Source organism: Hippopotamus amphibius, chromosome 1 (genome assembly GCF_030028045.1).
Source record: "Hippopotamus amphibius kiboko isolate mHipAmp2 chromosome 1, mHipAmp2.hap2, whole genome shotgun sequence".
Classification (NCBI taxonomy): Eukaryota; Metazoa; Chordata; class Mammalia; order Artiodactyla; family Hippopotamidae; genus Hippopotamus; species Hippopotamus amphibius.
This window is the reverse complement of record NC_080186.1, coordinates 204764879-204773547: the sequence shown is the minus strand read 5'-3', so window position 1 is coordinate 204773547 and position 8669 is coordinate 204764879.

The window sequence follows — 8669 nt, the reverse complement described above, 5'->3', positions numbered from 1 at the left end:
TCGCTAGGAACCTGTGTGTTTCCATCACCCTTATCCTCTGCCTGCAAGGCCCCTCCCCAAGTTTAAACCCCAAGATGGGGAGCCAGGACATCCATCACTGACCTTTCACCGCCTTTCTGTCTCTCCTTCTCTCAGTGAAAGAATTTTCTACTTTCCCTTCCTATCTCCCCAGAACTGTTGCTAAAATGTATATTTCTTTTTTCCCATTCCATGGCATTTGCCCTTCTCTTCCCTCATTCCTTGCTAACATAATCCTGACTTTATTCAGGTTTGAGTCAGAGATGTGTATTAGGAGAGCCTGAGCCCCTTCCCAACTTCAGAGAGCATTATTTGGATTCAGCCAACCATGGTAATTCCATTACTCTGGCAACTTCTTTAGGAATGACATGGGATGCAATTATGACCATTGAGATGTGAGAAGAGACATGCAGGGGCTTCTGGCAAAATGTTCAAATGGGAATGTCCTCTTCTCCCGTGCAGCCTTTGGATATTGCTTATGAGGACATAAGGCCTGGAACTGCTGCAGTCATTTGTTTTGCACCCACGACAAGAGCAGCTACCGTGATTACCATGATTAGATTAGCACACAAAATAAAGACAAAAAATCTGGTCCCTAATAGTATCACTGAACCATTGAGCTAAATACCCTACCTAGAACCAATCATCTCAAGATTTCTTTTTATGTGAGAGAATATTTCCTTACAGTTAAACACATCTAGTTGGCTATTACTTGCATCCAAAAGCATACTGATTATATCTTCCCTGAGGTAAAAAAAGTCAGAGGGGCCATAGGGAGAGAAATTAAAGACCAGACAAGAAAACTATATGGAAATACAGTGTAAAAAAAAAAAATCATACACATAACAAATGCACTGTTGTCAAGTGAGGTGAGAGATATGTAGTATCATTTCACAATTCTCTCTGAGGGGGCTCGGCTACAAAAGAGTTATTGGTGAACTCAGGTTCCCACCCAGGAGTAATGAGTTCCAATTAGTTACCTGAACATTACTGAGCCTGCATTTTTAAAAAAAGTGCCCAAAGTGCTATTAGCCCCTATTTGGCGACATCTTTGATAGCACCGCAGATGTCTACTGCTTGAAAGAGAACTCTAGAGTTCTTAAATGATTCAGATTAAAAAAGACAAGAGATAACTCTGATTTATCAGATGCTGCCTTCCTTTTTTTGTTTGTTTGTTTGTTTTCAGTTATAAATATACACAGTTTATGGAATCAACAAGTTCCACAAAGTTTTCATTAGGAAAAAAAAAGCAATCTCTCTTCTCTAGCATCACATCCTGCTTCCCAGAGGCAACCACTCTCAGCCCTTTAAGGTGAATCTTTTGGAGTATGATAATGTATGTTTGCTAGGGCTGCCATAACAAAATAACATAGATTGTGCCTTAAATAAATTTATTTTTTCACAGTTCTAGAGGCTACAAGTCTAAGATCAAAGTGTCAGCAGGTTTTGTTTCTCCTGAGGCACCTCTCCTTGGCTTGCCTTCTCTGTGTGCCATCTGTGAGGACACACCTGTCCTCACATATCCTTTTCTCTGTGCCCATGCATCCCTGGTGTCTCTGTGTGCACGCCCTAATCTTTTCTTATAAGGACACCGTGCAGATTAGATTGAGGACTACCCTAAAGGACTGATTTTAACTTAATTACCTCTTTAGAGGCCCTAGCTCCAAATACAGTCTCCTTCGAAGGTACCAGAAATTAGGGCTTCAACATTTGAATCTGGTGGTGGGGAAAGGCACAATTCAGTCCATAACAGATAACATAAATTGAAAATATTTATATTGCAGTTACTATACAGCAGTACAGCTGTGGCCTAAGCTCACCTATATATTATCCCCACAATAACCATGTGTGATGTGAATTATAATTATCTACCTTTTATAGATGAGTACTGACGTACAGACAGGTCAAGTAACTTGCCTGAGGTCATACTGCTGGAAAGTAGCAGAGCTACCACTCAGACTTAGGCAGTCTGGACCCGAAGTTCATGTTCTTAATACTAAAGTGTGCTCCATACTTACATTGCTACTTCTTTCTATAGAAGATGAGCATTTAGTTCTCTAATCCCAGCAAATACAGATATGTGAACACATGCACATACACACGTGCACATGCACACGCACACACCCATTCTTTCCTCATCCTCTCAATATTATTATTACATTAATTTTGGTTAGATCAATATTCAGCATTTACCTTCTACGATTATGTATGTGTTTTTTTACAGTTAGGCAATAGTGACATTATTTATTTACTTTTTCTTTCTTGAATAAGTTTTCATTTCCCTGGAGTTAATAGCAATCTTGTTTTTAATTTGCTTAGTTTTATGTGTAGTTATCACCAACTTAACCCCAAACTCTCTGAAAATTATGAAATCTCTTCTCAATTTTTTATTCATAGTAGGTATTCTAGTGATATCTTGGGTAACTTCTGCCAGAGCTTTCGGACTTGCTCAAATCTGGATTGGTCATTCTCTAAAGCCTAGGGCACAATCAACAGCTTGGTATTTGCTTAATCCACATTACAGAATTTTGCTCTGCTTCTTCTTTCACTGACACTACATCTTGAAGTTTTTTATTATACAGCCCCATTTTAGGGGAGTATATCTTTCAGGAGCTTCCAAAGAAGACAAATGGGGTGGTAAATTTTTTGAGAACTTGCAGGTCTCCAAGTTAGATGTCTATTGTCTCTCACAATTAATAGTTTGGCTGGCTATGGAATATTAGCTTGGAAGTCATTTTTCTGTACCATTTTGAACCTATTGATATGTAGTCCTTAAGCTTCCAGTGTGCTAAGAAACCATTCTGATTTTTAATACTTTGTACGTGACCTACCTATTCTTTCTGGAAAGTTACAGAATCTTCTTTTTGCCCTCTAGTATTCCAAAATTTTGCTGTGAGGTGCCCTATATTCACAACTGGGCCAAGCACTCAACCTGGAGGCTCATATCCTTAAGTTCTTAGAAATGTCATTATTTTACTGATGATTGCTTTCTCCTTATCCTCCCCCATGACACCCATTTCCTCTGTTGTTTCTGAAGCTTTTTTTATTCAGATACCAGGTATTTAGGCTGACCTGCAAAACACTTTTTCTTTCCTCTTTGTCCTTTTGCTCTTTCTGAGATTTCCTAAACTTTTATCTTTAAACTTATCTATTGAGTTTTTTTCATTTTTACCATCATTTTTTTTTTTTAATTTTCAGACGCTCTTTTATATTCTTTCAATTTTTCTTCTTACAGTCTCTTGTTTTTGTATCATGGATGTAATATCTTCTCTTATTTATCTGAGGTTATTAATCTTTTTCTTTCCATTTTCTTTCATTTGTTTTAGATTCTGTTGTAGTTGGGGTTTCCTGAGGCCAAGATTTAGGGGCAGGTGGTTAATTAGGGAGGGCCTTCAAGGAACAATACCTTGAAGCGAGTGAGGAAGGCAGGATTGGAACTGACCAAGAAGCAGTTGCAACAGCCAATCCCACAGGGAATTCTGAAGTTGGAATGGCCCTTGAGAGTTGTTCTCCAATTTTGTCCCCAATTGAGGCAAGGGAACCATGTCTTTGTGACCCCAACTCACACCCCACATCTCAACCAGACTGGATGTGGGCTGCTCTGAGGAGAGGATGTAACCCTAGGCAAAGTGACACTTTTTAGCCACTCAGCTGTGAGCCCTCAGTAGTCAACATTACCAGCAGTTGGAAGAAAGCTTCAGTCCTTGAAGGGCCAATCTGAACAGTGCAATACGGCATCTACTATAGTCTTTACCTCTCATGTTAAAAGCTTTCCTCAGTTAATTAGTGATCTTTGGTTTTTTCATATTTAAGAGTGAGGTACTAAAAAGTTTGAAAGCTCTAAGTTCAGGCTAGCACTTGTCAACTGTGAGCTTTACTGTACTGTGTTTGGGCTGGTCATTCCATTGGATTCCCCAGATGTCTTTTCTCTTGATTGGTCAGATTTCATAAAGAAGCATCTTCAGCCTAGACTGGACTGTCAACACTCTGGGCAGCAAGTTGAAAAAGAGAAATGAGGGTCTTGGTATTCAGTATGCAAGTGCTCAATTAATCACTTTGTCTTCAGCAAGTTACTTACCCCTCCCATACCTCTTCCTAGAACATCTTAATCCAAAGAGTTTTGTGGGATTTTTTTCTTTTTTTAACCAAGTCCAGAAACTAAATCTGAAGATTGGGGAAGGCAATTTGCCTGGCTGTGCAACTGGGAACTTAACTGCTTAGAGAGGCTTTCAACCATTCTTCCTATTTTTAGCCCCAGCTTCAATCTCATTTCCAGAGGTAACTGGAGAAGCCAATTCCTAAACCTTTTGGATACTCTGCAATGTAAAAGCTTCTCAGTTTTTCCCACAGTCAGCAAAGAATTTGGCTTTCTGGCTCTGCTGAATCAGTACCATTCATTCATCTGCTTTCCCGCTTCCAGAAATTTGCTATTTCTTCCTCCTCCATTCTCTCTGTCCTTGTTGGTGTATGCCTTTTTAAAAATACCCTTTTACTGTCATCTTAGGAAGCAAAAGTATATGCGTCTACTTAATCTCTGACTTACATATTCTCTTTTTCTTTCTCACATACACATTTTTTAAATAGGTAGAATATTCTCCTGGTTCTAAAGAAAATGTCTTTTTTACCCATCTCTCAGCTACCCAGTTGCCTCTTTTGCCTCCAATCCCAAGCAGGTAATCACTTGTATTAGTCCTTTGTGTATCCTTCAAAAGTTTATGAATATGAAAGGAAATATGAATATATACTCTTATTCTTTTTTAGACAAAAGGTAGCTTAAGACTGTTCTGCACCTTGCAGTTTTCATTTAATATTGCTTAAAGCTCTCTGCATATCAGTATAGAGCTTGATCATTCTTTTTAATAACTGTGTAGTATTCTATTTATCCAACCTCCTATCAAGGGACATTTATTTCCAATTTTTGCTATAATAAACCTATGAATAACCTTAAACATAAATAATTTTGCACATGCACAAACATATCCACAGGCTAAATTTAAAGAAACATCTTGCTGGGCCAAGTAGTGTCTATCATTTATAGGGCTGACAGATATTATCCATTGGTGGCTATACCAATTTTTAATCCCAGCAGTGGAAGAATGTCTGGTTTATTTATTTATTTATCCCCCTAATACACCTTCTAGTGTTTAACAGCATATTACAAAAAATAACTGAATAGGTGAAAATGGTATCTCAGAGTACTTTAACTTGGCATTTCTTTTAGCACAAGTAAAACTTTTTATATGTCTGAGACACATTTTCATCTCATTTTACTTGACTTGCATTCAATTCTTCATTATGTAGAGTTAAAACTTCTTTTTGGGGAGAAAAATGGTGTGTGTGTGTGTGTGTGTCTATAAACAGAAATTCAAAGGCATCATTAAAACACTGTTGAAGGACTTCCCTGGTTGCACAGTGGTTGGGACTCTACCTGCCAGTGCAGGGGACATGGGTTCCATCCCTGGTCTGGGAGGATCCCACGCCACAGAGCGGCTAAGGCGGGCGCCACAACTGCTGAGCCTGCACTCTAGAGCCAGTGAGCCACAACTGTTGAGCCCGCATGCCACAACTACTGAATCTTGCATGCCTAGAGCCTGTGCTCCACAACAAGAGGGGCCACTGCAGTGAGAAGCCCATGCACCACAAGGAGTAGTAGCCCCTGCTCACTGTAGCTAGAGAAGGCCCTCTCACAGCAACAAAGACCCAATGCTGCCAATAAATATTTAAAAAAAACAAAACAAAACAAAAAAACCCACTGTTGAGCCAAATATATTATTATGGTATCAACAAAAAAATCTCTCTTGCTACATCTAAAACACCATGTGTTATTTTCTAAGGACAATGGAAATTATCCAAATACTTTATCTAGAGCAAGGCATTTCTCATACAGAAGAACATAACTAGTCAGAAGGTACACTAACTCAAATTATGAGTTCACTAGTCTTCGTTGAGAAATATGCTTGGAAAGATGGTTAGTTCATATCTGGGATACCTTAAAATCAACTGTGGTATTGCAGAGAAAATATTGGGCTTAGAATCACAAGGCAGAGTACATTACAATAGTCATGTAATGTAATCATTCTCAGCCTCAATTTCCTGATCTGAAAAATGGAGATAGTAATATCTGCCCACAGAATTTGTAAACTGTTCACCAATGAGAACCATTAATGTAAATTACTTCCAATCAATAAACTCAGGAAGGAGGCAGTAACACAAGTCAGGTAAAAACACCTAGAATATAGAAAAAGAATTACTTGAACCAAAAAAAAAATTAAGGAATATTAAGAAATATGAGTATAAACAAATAGAATAGTACCTGATGCTAAGAAAGCATGTATAATCTGAAGGCACAAAAGAGAATGTCCTCACAACTAGAAGTGAGGCAAAAAAGATTTACCAATTTTGTGATTACATAACTTACCCATTTTATGATTACAAATATTATACTATAAATAAAAATGTTTCATAAAAACTATAAGCCTTTCCATAGCTGACAAAAGCCAGTAGAGTAGGTAATAAAATATACTGAATTGGCAAAATTTAGAAACATATGTTTTGTGAAAAAGATTTTTCTGTTTTATGTAGGTCATCCTATACATAATTTTAAATACAAATTATTCTCAAATAAAGACTGAATTTATATTTTCATTTTAAAATTTTTACAAAAAAAGTTTGTTAAATCAAGAAAACCTCATCATATTTCTCTATTTTCATATTTTAATTTTTACATATAATGTAAGAATAAAATTATGAGAAATATTTAAGTGGACTATAAAAGCATTTTTTCAAATGTGTGTATACCTCAAAAAAAAAACTATTATCATGTAACTGTCATATGAAATGCATGTTTCTTCCTCAATTTTTTAGTTGCAGCAATAGGTCCCCCTGGTGGCGATTGAAAGTATACTTTGTCCTATTTTTCTCTCTTTCCAAATACTATTCTAACAGTCAGATTAAGTATATTTACATTCTTTCTTAAAGGAATGCACAGGAAAAGGTTCAAGAGAAAAACTGGCTGATTAAAGAAGTAAGTTAGAAGGCCTGTGAATTGTACCACATGTAAATTTGTTCTTAACACATTCATAATTACAAGAATCAAAACCTCTTCCCCTAAAAAGAACATCCTCAAAACATAAGATTTAGTTAATAGAGATTAACAAAGTTGAATATGTAACAAAATGAAGCTTTAAATTACAAGAATCTGGCTAATGACTCCTCTTATTGGTCTATATCTATTAATGTATACAAGGCAAATAGCTCCTTAGACACAAAAGTACAATCACTCTTCACTAAAAACTCACAAGAATATTACCAAATTTAAGTACCAAGAGTTATTATACTTTTCATTTTTAGGTTACATGGGATGATACCCTAAGTGATACAAAATGGGAGAAATAAGTGTGCCAACTTCTATGCATGAACGAAACAGACATTTGTGAAATGAAACCTGAACCAGGTGTTCCTATTCAATTCAGTGCATGCCCACCCACAGTCACCTTAGGACAATATGGAACTTAGATTTCATTCTGGGCTCTTTTGAAAACTGAGGTCAAGCAGAGTCAGTCACAGGACAAAAACAGAAATTTAAATATTGTTTTCCACACCCTAGGGGTCCTAGAGATCCCAGAACATCCAAGATCAGATTGTAAACGCACAGCACAAGCCAGTAACTACTGAGCAGTATTTCGCCATCACAGTCTCTCGGCCACCCGTCCTTTCTCTACAACTCCTGCCAGCTTCTCCCACACCACTCCTAAATCTCTGGCTTCCTTGAGACTTAGGAACCCCTGAGCAGCTATTGATACGGTTAGTGTATCCACATCAATATGGCTATCCTAATTTATTTTAATTTCATGTTTCTAGACTTTCTTTAGAAAGTAGTATATGGACAAACAATGAGTCTGTGAATTAATTTCCATTTCGGAAACTTCTACATCAACCCAGTCTAAATAAGTCACAATCTAAATCAAGCTCTTTTTTTACCTCTTGGCTCTCACCTTTTTTACCTGGTCTGGATTCCTGGAACAAGTATCTTGATTATGTAGGAACAGCTTAACTAATCTATAGATTAACACTAAGGCATAGCAGGAGTCCAGTATTTTTCCTCCTCTATAGTGCTAGGGGTTGGGGGCATGTATTGGAGAATGAGGGGCTATTGTAGGTTCTCAACCCCACTTAAAGCAGAGATGCTTCTCAGTTAACTCAGCACTTCTCCAATCCCAGGGAGACAAAAGGAAGGAGGGACTAAAAGTGCTAAAAAGCAACTAATTGTGATGGGGAGTTAAGCCTTGTCCCAGGTCTCTGCTAGCCAGTTAATTTGAAAACACTTTCAAATTAACACTGAATAACTGAAGTTGACTCTGATTTGTCTCTTCTTCCTTCCATCTGGTTTGTAATCTGTTATTTCTAATCTAATTAATAATCTAATCTAAAAATTATCTAATAAAAATCTATTGATAATCTTATCGTATTTGTGCTACAGATGTCTTTGGGAAAAGATGAGATATAAACTATCAATAAAACAGAAACAAACACCTCTTTAAGAAAAAACATTTGCCTTTTCTCTTTTTCACATGAACTAGAAATGAAGAAATGAATACCCTTTAGAAATGAAGACCCTAATAGCGGCTAGGAATTAAGATTAGCTTTTCATG